Source organism: Taudactylus pleione, unplaced genomic scaffold (assembly GCF_031769625.1).
Source record: "Taudactylus pleione unplaced genomic scaffold, aTauple2 ptg000479l, whole genome shotgun sequence".
NCBI lineage: Eukaryota > Metazoa > Chordata > Amphibia > Anura > Myobatrachidae > Taudactylus > Taudactylus pleione.
In genome coordinates, this window is record NW_028284881.1 from 16,328,778 (window position 1) to 16,341,107 (window position 12,330).

The 12,330-nt window shown below is 45.6% G+C and overlaps 1 protein-coding gene across 1 annotated transcript in view; it reads left to right on the forward strand.

Annotated features, from left to right (window-relative positions):
* SUSD2 (sushi domain containing 2) overlaps window positions 1-12,330 on the forward strand; it is a 289,389-nt gene that overhangs the window by 89,290 nt on the left and 187,769 nt on the right. The gene's annotated exons all lie outside the window — the stretch shown is intronic.

The window sequence follows — 12,330 nt, forward strand, 5'->3', positions numbered from 1 at the left end:
TGGATAACGCCATCTCCAGGTGGCTTTATTATCACAGGGCTTCCCCCGGTATTTTTTCACATTTTATGTTTAGTAACTCTGGCCACATCACATTTCCCATTATAATTATGGGAAATGCAATCTGCTTACTAAAAATATGTGATAATTAGGGGATGGAGTAGAATTTTGCAAATTCTACAAATTTATGTGAAACTAAAATATGCGAAAGGGCGTGAAAACACCCTTTTTCACTTTGTTTTAGTAAAAATTATTTTAATAAATAGAGCCCAAAGTCTTTTTTAGCCACAACTCCTCTTTGGATATTTTTGTGAGTACCATAGACTCAGTTTATGTAGTAGACAAGGCAACAATAGGCTGTTTCTGCAAGCCCAGCTGACGGCTGAGCCCATTAATGCTAACAGGTATCCAGTGTAGGAACACCTATCGTTCTTATCTGATCTGCAATCAGCATCACAGAAGGCTTGCAACTTCGTTCAAACCTTCAGCCTTTGAAAATGTTAGTTTTAAGGAATATATAAAGTAGGGGTGTGCACCGGCCACTTTTCGTGTTTTGTGTTTTGGTTTTGGATCTGGATCTTTCTTCGTGTTTTGGATCTGGATTGGTTTTGCCAAAACCACCCTTCCGTGTTTTGGGTTCTGGGTTTTGTGTTTTGGATCTGTATTTTTTTTTAAAAAAGCATAAAAACAGCTAAAATCACAGAATTTGTAGGTTTTTCTGCTCCTATGCTATTATTAACCTCAATAACCTTAATTTCCACTCATTTCCAGTCTATTCTGAACACCTCACACCTCACAATAGTGTTTTTATGTCCAAAACGTTGCACCGAGGTAGCTGGATGACTATGCTAAGCGACACGAGTGGGCGGCACAAACACGTGACCCATCTAGGCGTGAAACTGCAGTGGCATACAGGATGGCAGTTTGAAAAACTAGGCCCCAAACTGTACATAATGCAAAGAAAAAAAAGAGGTGCAAGAAGGAATTGTCCTTGGGCCCTCCCACCCACCCTTATGTTGTATAAACAGGACATGCACACTTTAACAAACCAATCATTTCAGCGCCAGGGTCTGCCACACAACTGTGGCTGAAATGATTGGTTCGTTTGGGCCCCCACAAAACAAGCTGGCAATTAATGTGTCCCTGCACAAACTGGCTCTATGGAGGCAAGATGTCATCCTCATCCTCCTCATCCACCGATTCCTCACCCTCTTCAGTGTGTACATCCTCATCCTCACAAAGTATTAACTCGTCTCCACTTGAATCCACCACCACAGGTCCCTCTGTACCTTCTGGAGGCTGGTCTCCCTGGAAGAGCTGATAATTCATTTTGATGAACATCATCTTCTCCACATTCTGTGGAAGCAACCTCCTACGCCTTTCGCTGACAAGGTTCCCGGCTGCACTAAACACTCTTTCGGAGTACACACTGGAGGGGGGGCAACTCAGGTAAAATAGAGCCAGTTTGTACAGGGGCCTCCAAATTGCCTCTTTTTCCTGCCAGTACAGGTATGGACTGTCTGCCATGCCTACTTGGATGCTGTCACCGATGTAATCCTCCACCATTCTGTCAATGGTGACAGTATCATATGCAGTGACAGTAGACATGTCAGAAATTGTTGCCAGGTCCTTCAGTCCGGACCAGATGTCCAAACTTGGTCCTGCCTGCCCTGCATCACCGCCAGCGGGTTGCTTAGGATACCTAAGTTTTTTCCTGGCAGCCCCAGTTGCAGGAGAAAATGAAGAAGGAGCCGTTGACGTGTCACGTTCCGCTTCAGCTGACAGTGTGTTCACCAGCAGGTCTTTGCACCTCTGCAGGCTTGTGTCGGCCGGAAAGAGAGACACCACATAGGCTTTAAACCTAGGATCGAGCACGGTGGCCAAAACGTAGTGGTCTGATTTCAACAGATTGACCACCCTGGAATCCTGGCAAAGCGAATGAAGGGCTTCATCCACAAGTCCCACATGCCGAACGGAATCGCTCCGTCTTAGCTCCTCCTTCACTTTCTCCAGCTGCTTCTGCAAAAGCCTGATGAGGGGAATGACCTGACTCAAGCTGGCAGTGTCTGAACTGACTTCACGTGTGGCAAGTTCGAAGGGCTGGAGAACCTTGCACAACACGGAAATCATTCTCCACTGCGCTTGAGTCAGGTGCATACCCCCTCCTTTGCCTATGTCATAGGTGGATGTATAGGCTTGTATGGCCTTTTGCTGCTCCTCCATCCTCTGAAGCATATAGAGGGTTGAGTTCCACCGCGTCACAACCTCTTGCTTCAGGTGATGGCGGGGCAGGTTCAAGAGTGTTTGCTGGCGCTCCAGTCTTCGGCACGCAGTCGCTGAATGGCGAAAGTGGCCAGAAATTTTTCGGGCCACCCAAAGCGTCTCCTGCACGCCCCTGTCGCTTTTCAGAAAATTCTGCACCACCAAGTTTATTGTGTGAGCAAAACATGGGACGTGCTGGAATTTGCCCAGATGTAATGCCCGCACAATATTGGTGGCGTTGTCAGATATCACAAATCCCCAGGAGAGTCTAAGTGGGGTAAGCCACTGGGCGATGATTTCCCTCAGTTTCTCTAAGAGGTTGTCGGCGGTGTGCCTCTTACTGAAACCGGTGATACACAGCGTAGCCTGCCTTGTAATGAGCTGGCATTTCTGAGATGCTGCTACTGGTGACGCTGCTGCTGTTGCTGCGTAAGGTGATACATCTACCCAGTGGGCTGTCACAGTCATATAGTCCTTAGTCTGCCCTGTTCCACTTGTCCACATGTCCGTGGTTAAGTGGACATTGTGTACAACGGCATTTTTCAGGACACTGAGGACACTTTTTCTGACGTTTCTGTACAGTCTCGGTATCGCCTGCCTAGTGAAGTGGAATCTAGACGGGATTTGGAACCGGGGACACACTACCTCCATCAATTGTCTAAATCCCACTGCACTAATGGCGGATACCGGACGCACGTCTATCACCAACATAGCAGTCAAGGCCTCAGTTATACGTTTTGCTTCAGGATGACTGCTGTCGTACTTCATCCTCCTCGCTAAGGACTGTTGGAGGGTCAATTGTTTAGTAAAAGTAGTGGTGTTCCTACTTCCTCTCTGGGATGATGAATGACTCCCAGCAGCAGCAACAGCAGCAGCGGCAGCAGTAGGCGTAGCAATGCAGGATCCTCCAGAGGAATCCCGGATAGGAGAGTCAGTCATGCCAGTGGAGGAAATTGACGAGGAGGGAGTTGACGGTGTGGTTTGCAGGCGCTTGGATACAACAGGACAACGGGATTTAGGTGTCCCTGGACTGCTTACGGTCTTAGCCAAAGTTTCTGAACTTGACAGTAACTTTTTATGAACGCGCTGCAGGTGCCGTATAAGGGAGGATGTTCCTAGGTGGTTGACGTCCCTACCCCTACTTATTTCACCTTTACATATGGTACATATGGCAAGACAGTTGTTGTCCGGATTTGGATAGAAATATTGCCAGACCAAAGAGGTGGAATGTTTGGTCTTCTGCCCAGGCATGACCGTGATGGGCTTTTTCATCCCACGGACAACAACTGTCTCCCCCGGAGCCTGATTTAAACAAACCACATCACCATCAGAATCCTCCTCGCCAACTTCCTCCTCAGCGCCAGCTACACCAGTATCCTCATCCTGTTGTACTTCAACAGTGACATCTTCAATTTGCATATCAGCAAGTGGACTGTGGGTGCTCCTTTCAGCACTTGCAGGGGGCGTGCAAATGGTGGAAAGAGCCACCTCTTCCCGTCCAGTGCTGGGAAGGTCAGGCATCGCAACCACCACCACACTTGGACTCTCCTTGGGGATTTGTGATATCTTCTTAGAAAGCACAGTTCTTCGCTGTGCTTTTGCCAGCTTAACTCTTTTGATTTTTTTAGTGGGAGGAGGGCTTCCATCGTCATGTGAAGCTGAACCACTAGTCATGAACATACTAGGGATCGACCTTAGCCGTTCCTTGCCACTCCGTGTCGTAAATGGCATATTGGCAAGTTTACGTTTCTCTTCAGCTGATTTAAATGTCTTTTTCAAGGTCATTTTCCTGAACTTTGCCATTTGGGATTGTATGTGCCCTCTACTATGACATTGGGCATCGGCCTTGGCAGACGACGTTGATGGCATGTTATTGTCTATGTCATGACTAGTGGCAGCAGCTTCAGCACTAGGAGGAAGTGGTTCTTGATCTTTCTCTATTTTATTTTTATCGGAGAAAGTTTGGTCCTCCATTTATGTTATATCGATTTGATATATACGTGCGGCTAAACACAGAAAATATTTTTTTTTTTGGTTTGGACTGGAGTGTACTTTGTGGGATACAGCACCCTTTAACGGTCAAGCCAGCCGGCCCTTTACTTATGACACAGGCGCACGCTTGGCACTACTTTGTTGATGCACGTGCGGCTACTGCGCACACAATTCACAAACACAGAAAATAATTTTTTTTTGGTTTGGACTGGAGTGTACTTTCGGGGGTTACAGCACCCTTAACGGTCAAGCCAGCCGGCCCTTTACTTATGACACAGGCGCACGCTTGGCACTACTTTGTTGATGCACGTGCGGCTACTGCGCACACAATTCACAAACACAGAAAATAATTTTTTTTTTGGTTTGGACTGGAGTGTACTTTCGGGGGTTACAGCACCCTTAACGGTCAAGCCAGCCGGCCCTTTACTTATGACACAGGCGCACGCTTGGCACTACTTTGTTGATGCACGTGCGGCTACTGCGCACACAATTCACAAACACAGAAAATAATTTTTTTTTTGGTTTGGACTGGAGTGTACTTTCGGGGGTTACAGCACCCTTAACGGTCAAGCCAGCCGGCCCTTTACTTATGACACAGGCGCACGCTTGGCACTACTTTGTTGATGCACGTGCGGCTACTGCGCACACAATTCACAAACACAGAAAATAATTTTTTTTTGGTTTGGACTGGAGTGTACTTTCGGGGGTTACAGCACCCTTTAACGGTCAAGCCAGCCGGCCCTTTACTTATGACACAGGCGCACGCTTGGCACTACTTTGTTGATGCACGTGCGGCTACTGCGCACACAATTCACAAACACAGAAAATAATTTTTTTTTGGTTTGGACTGGAGTGTACTTTCGGGGGTTACAGCACCCTTTAACGGTCAAGCCAGCCGGCCCTTTACTTATGACACAGGCGCACGCTTGGCACTACTTTGTTGATGCACGTGCGGCTACTGCGCACACAATTCACAAACACAGAAAATAATTTTTTTTTGGTTTGGACTGGAGTGTACTTTCGGGGGTTACAGCACCCTTTAACGGTCAAGCCAGCCGGCCCTTTACTTATGACACAGGCGCACGCTTGGCACTACTTTGTTGATGCACGTGCGGCTACTGCGCACACAATTCACAAACACAGAAAATAATTTTTTTTTGGTTTGGACTGGAGTGTACTTTCGGGGGTTACAGCACCCTTTAACGGTCAAGCCAGCCGGCCCTTTACTTATGACACAGGCGCACGCTTGGCACTACTTTGTTGATGCACGTGCGGCTACTGCGCACACAATTCACAAACACAGAAAATAATTTTTTTTTTGGTTTGGACTGGAGTGTACTTTGGGGGTTACAGCACCCTTTAACGGTCAAGCCAGCCGGCCCTTTACTTATGACACAGGCGCACGCTTGGCACTACTTTGTTGATGCACGTGCGGCTACTGCGCACACAATTCACAAACACAGAAAATAATTTTTTTTTTGGTTTGGACTGGAGTGTACTTTCGGGGGTTACAGCACCCTTAACGGTCAAGCCAGCCGGCCCTTTACTTATGACACAGGTGCACGCTTGGCACTATTTTGTTGATGCACGTGCGGCTACTGCGCACACAATTCACAAACACAGAAAATAATTTTTTTTTGGTTTGGACTGGAGTGTACTTTCGGGGGTTACAGCACCCTTTAACGGTCAAGCCAGCCGGCCCTTTACTTATGACACAGGCGCACGCTTGGCACTACTTTGTTGATGCACGTGCGGCTACTGCGCACACAATTCACAAACACAGAAAATAATTTTTTTTTGGTTTGGACTGGAGTGTACTTTCGGGGGTTACAGCACCCTTTAACAGTCAAGCCAGCCGGCCCTTTACTTATGACACAGGCGCACGCTTGGCACTACTTTGTTGATGCACGTGCGGCTACTGCGCACACAATTCACAAACACAGAAAATAATTTTTTTTTGGTTTGGACTGGAGTGTACTTTCGGGGGTTACAGCACCCTTTAACGGTCAAGCCAGCCGGCCCTTTACTTATGACACAGGCGCACGCTTGGCACTACTTTGTTGATGCACGTGCGGCTACTGCGCACACAATTCACAAACACAGAAAATAATTTTTTTTTTGGTTTGGACTGGAGTGTACTTTCGGGGGTTACAGCACCCTTAACGGTCAAGCCAGCCGGCCCTTTACTTATGACACAGGCGCACGCTTGGCACTACTTTGTTGATGCACGTGCGGCTACTGCGCACACAATTCACAAACACAGAAAATAATTTTTTTTTTGGTTTGGACTGGAGTGTACTTTCGGGGGTTACAGCACCCTTAACGGTCAAGCCAGCCGGCCCTTTACTTATGACACAGGCGCACGCTTGGCACTACTTTGTTGATGCACGTGCGGCTACTGCGCACACAATTCACAAACACAGAAAATAATTTTTTTTTGGTTTGGACTGGAGTGTACTTTCGGGGGTTACAGCACCCTTTAACGGTCAAGCCAGCCGGCCCTTTACTTATGACACAGGCGCACGCTTGGCACTACTTTGTTGATGCACGTGCGGCTACTGCGCACACAATTCACAAACACAGAAAATATATTATTTTTTTAGCACTTGGGGGGAGCACCCCTGATGGACAGAGCACCCCCTGGACAACACTACAGCACTCCTTTAGGACTGGGACACTGCACAGGACTTTGGAGTGGACACAGCCCCTATGGAGAACTGACTGCACAACACAGTCCAGCCAGCCCCTATGGACTTTGAAGTAGTGGACACAGCCCCTATTAACAACAGCAGCACAGCACAACACAGCCAGCCCCTATGGACTTTGAAGTAGTGGACAACAGCAGCACTACACTACACTACACTACACTACACAGCCCTAACTCCCACCCTCCCTCTTCACTGTCCACAGCCGAGTGAGAAAATGGCGCCGACGCGGGTACCTTATATAGGATCCAAAACCCGCGAGACTCGGAAGGCGGGATGATGACGTTTTGCCTCGATTTCAGATCCGAGTCAGGCGGGAAAAGTCGAGCCTGACTCGGATCGGACTCGGATCGGGGGGGCTCGGGGGGGTTCGGATTTCAGAAATCCGAACCCGCTCACCCCTAATATAAAGAAAGGGGGTGGAAACCTGCGCACTGAGACACTGAGATAGAATGTGGATATATGGATCTATGGCGAGCTGCAGTATACAAATGATAGCTGACTCTATCGTAAATGGTTAGAAGAAAAGGAATATATGCACTCAGCTATAGTTCACCATGCTTAAAATGTGGAATATTTAATTGGGAACTGAAGGATATAATCAATATTCTAAATGTGCTTCTAAGTGACGGATGGATGAGATATATACAAATAAATAGATTGTAATAAAAGAAATAACACTTTACTTATATGAAAAACGCAAAACACATACAGTATATGAAAGCAGTGTTTGAAAGAACATAAACACATGCATACAATAAATGCAATATCAAAGTGGTATAGTAATATCGGGACTGCCAGGGGAACCCCCAACACGGAATAGATGCTAACAAGCAAATAATGATAATCCAATGTATCATAGACTCCTGAGTGTTCTACTGAGTCTAGTACATGATAATGTTCCACCAAGTAGAAGTGAGCGTGAAGGAAAAAAGCTGGCTTGTACTGATAGTAAATAGCGGCGTCCCGCTAGGGTACAATGTACATGCAGTGCTGTTGGCCCAGGGTGATCTTCCCGAGGAAGGCAGTATGGGTACGCGGCAATGGACGGTGGAACTCCACACAAGCTGCTAACACCTAGTGCTCTAGCCGGCAGCACACCCGTCGTGGAGGTCTGCCCGCAGTGCACGCTGAGGAAGCTGCTGTGGACGGGGAGGAGATGTCAAAGGCTCGGGCTTGCTGACGCCATCCCCCGTGCACCCCCTCCTCCAACAGAGACTCACCTTCCTGCACCTTGCCGATAGCCGCTTCTTCCTCTAGCCGGCTGTGCTGTCCTGTGGCACGAGTTCTTCCTCCCTCTCCGGGATCCGTCTGCTGCTTCCGGGTTGTACCACGTGATGGTATAACGTTCAGCCAATTGGTGGATACTAGCAATAATTCTCTGTGGGGGAATAGTCCTGTCCTGTCCGAGTCTTGAGTGTTAATATTAACACTCAGACTCGGCCAGGACAGGACTATTCCCCCACAGAGAATCAGGCCCTCTGCTCACTTACTCTTTGCCTCTGAAGTTGGACACAAAGCCTTTGTAATATTTGTACTCTTGTCATTTGGTATACTAACAGGTTTAGGCCCCTATTTACTACAATCCGCATTTCAAATGCAGTTGTAGTGTGTTATTATTTAGCTGAAGCAGGGACACAGCTTACAATCAAGCTCTGTCCCTGAGAAAACACTTTACACATTATGTTTTTCGTCAAAAAATACAGTGAGAAGGTGGTCCATGCATGCGCTGGCGGCTCTCCAGCCGCTCTATGCAGCAGCTGATCAGGGTCACAGTGCATGAGCCTGGAAACTAAATGATGGGAGGCACATACAGTAGGACCTCACCTGAGCACTGATCACCGGTCCCTGGTGAGTGATTGTTTTTTTTTTAGTGATCAGCTTGTGATCTATGTAGACCACAAAGCTAATCACAGGGGCCGGCTCCTGGCACTGCTCTGCCTGTCAGAGCAGAGCAGGAGTCTGGGAAACAGCGGAAAGCCTGGATAACGCCATCACTGGGCTTTTTCCATTATTTTTTCACAATTTATTTATTAGTAAATCTGAGCAGATCACATTTCCCAATACAGGTATGGGAAATGTGGTTCTATACTAAATATAAGTGAATTGAATGACTTGGAGTAGTTTTTCACAAAAGTGCTCCAAAAGCCCTTTAATACATTTATGTGATACTAAAATAATGTGAAAAGGGTGTGAAAACACAATTTTTTACATTATTTTAGCTATAATAAAAAAAGATTGATAAATAGAGCCTTGAGTGTCTGTCATATTAAATTTGTTGAGCATTGCCTCAATGTATCTTTGTTAGGCAATAGGAACAGTCCCACATTCAAATCTTGTACAATCCTCAGACCTAACAAATGCTATGCAGGCCCAAGGTCTTTTAGTGTGATCCTGCAACATCTTCACTTCAGCTACTGTATCTGGCTCTCCTGCCCAGCAAAGAACAAATCCTCCACCTACACAACTTTGATGAATAAGCTTTTTTCTTTCCAATTATAGTAGGAACAGTGATCTGTTTTCTAACGTACAAAGTCAATCTCTAATAATACACTGTCAAGCTTGATGTACCAGCAGTGGCCATTTTGCTTTAGCCTATACAATGATTTCTTTAGCAGACATACTTTCCTCTCTGAAATAGATTAACATTGTAGTGTTTAGGTGGTTCCATGTACATTTCCTCTGCTAGCTCACCATTTAAGAAAGCTGAATCAAAGTCCAATTGTTACAGCAGTAAATCAAATATAGCAGATATAGCAATGGCCATGCATAATGTACTGAACCTTGCAACAGGTGAGATGATCTCCCTGTAGTCAACTCCTGATTTTTGGGTATAACCAGAGGTGTAGCATTTAGCCATGGCTTCTGGAGCACGACATTTCATGACACCTCCCTCCCCCGCCTGCTATCCTGGACTGTGACAAAGAGCAGGCATGTCCAGCATGTGTTAAAAGGAAATAAAATTAAACAATGTGGGTTTTGGATTTGGCCATATTATATAATGTGCAATTAGGATTAGGGAGATTATATATATATATATATATATATATATATATATATATATTTTTTAAACTTTTATTTTTTTCTGTTTATAATGCTTACTATATGGTAATCAACATTAATTCTGCATGTCAGCTAAGTAGGCAGATTGGGCCTGATTCAGAGCCACTCGTAAGCGGCAGCTCGTTCACTCCGAGCGATGTTTGGCCAACTGCGCATGCGTATGGATCGTTATACGCATGCGCGAACCAGTCAGTGCGGTCGAAATTCATGTGCTCACAAAATAGCGAATGCCTGATAATTTGAGTGACAGAATGAGGCGTATGTGGGTGGTAACAGGGGAAGGTGCTTGAAAACGGGGAGGGGAAATCAGAACGCAGGCGTGCTTAAAGGTCAAAACGGGCGTTTTATGGGTGTGCATAATTAAAACAGCAGCGTCATTGACCACGTCACTGGGTTATTTAATAGCCAGAACTGCTCGCAAAATTGTGGTAGCAAAAACCAATCGCAAGAATAGCGAGCAGTTCATACCCTGGTCGATGTACTCAATTAATCTAATAAATAGCGGACATGACGTAGGATGCGAGCGGCCAGGGGGCGTAGTTTCCCAAAAAACGACCGCAAGTTTTGTTCGCTCGTTCAGACCTAGAGGCGTGAACAGACCGCAAACAGCGAACGGTTCATTTGAATATCCACCCCTATTTTCAGGACGAGCGAGCGCTAATTGCGTCCGGCTCTGAATCAGGCCCATAGTGCAAACATAGATTAGTTGCAATCATGACGGATAAACGGAAAAATGATTTGGGACGTGAGACCAATGAGGAGACAGCTCAGAGCGCACTCTTCCAACACAGCCAACTGTAAATGAGCAACAATATTGGACCTCTGCTAAATATATTGGAATATCGTAGGGTTTTTTTGCTACTCTAAAATGAGGTAACATCTCTAAACATGCAAACTATAGTACAACATTCTAGTATTGCAGTACAGTGCAACCTCGTGACCAGATCAGTATGAAAATGACACAAATGCTTACATAGAAATATATTTGTTTATGGTATGCATTTTTAAAGACCTAGCACAAAGAATATGTTCTCTACATTTTTGCTTTTTAATATCAGTTTAATGTACCACTGTGATGGTGAATGGTTTATCAGTAACTATGATGGCATATGCAAACATCTCATGTAGTAGTAGAACTTCCAGTCAGCTTTGCAGAATGTGAATATATGAAAGTAGACATGTTTAATAATTATTGATACAGTGCCTAAATAAACATTTCTTTCCACAAAAGTATGAGAGATTCTTAAATATGTGATACTTTGCTAAATGTATTATGTTTAGAAGGTCATGCAACTTTTACTCATTAGCACAGGCTTGCTTACAAACATAATTGCAAATAATATAGTAAGTTGTACCACTCTACCAGCTTAGGAAATACTTAGCAGTACCACTCTACCAGCTTAATATATAAATAGCAGTACCACTCAACCTGCTTAGTATATAAGAATAACTCCAAGACACTTGTGGGATAGACGGGATTGTGAGGTTGTCAATGGAGAGTGAAACTGAGGGAGGATAGGCTTCTTGAGAGGTCGGCAAGACGATGAGCTCAGTCTTAGACATTTTAAGTTTAAGAAAGAGCTGGGAAATACAGAGAGAAATATCAGAGAGGAAGTTGAAGACAATAGTGAGGAGAGAGGGGAAGAGTTCAGAGGAGGAAAGATAGATCTGAGTATCATTAGCATAGCGATCGAGGGAGTGGAGTCCAAAAGAGCTGATAAGATTACCTTAGGAGGAAGTATGTATGGAGAAAAGAACGGGACCAGGAACAGAACCTTAGGGGACACCAACTGAAAGTGGAAAAGTGGGAGAAGATGAGTCATGAGGAGAGACAGAGAGCGAGTGACCAGAGAGGTAGGAGGCAAGGAGAGGGCCATGTCATGCAGAGCAAGGGAGTGAAGATGTGGTCAGCAGTGTCAAAAGTAGTGGAGAGGTCAAGAAGAAAAAGCAGAGAGTAGTGGTCCTTGGATTTGGCAGAAAGAAGGTCATTACTGACTATAGTGAGGGTAGTTTCTGTAGAGAGGAGAGAATGAAAGCCAGACTTGAGTGGGTAGGAGGGAAGAAAGAAAGGGGATAAGGTGGTTGTAGAAAATCCACTCAATGATCTTTGTGGCAAAGGAGATCAGAGATATGGGGCAGTAATTAAAGAGAGTGTTATGATCCAAGTGTATTTTTTTAAGAATTGGAGAGACAAGAGCATGCTTGAAAGTAGGGGGGTGATGCCTGATGATAGAGAAAGGTTGAAGAAATAGGCAAGATGGGCATAGGCAACGTGGAAGAGGGAGTGGAGGAGGCAGGAGGAACAGGGGGG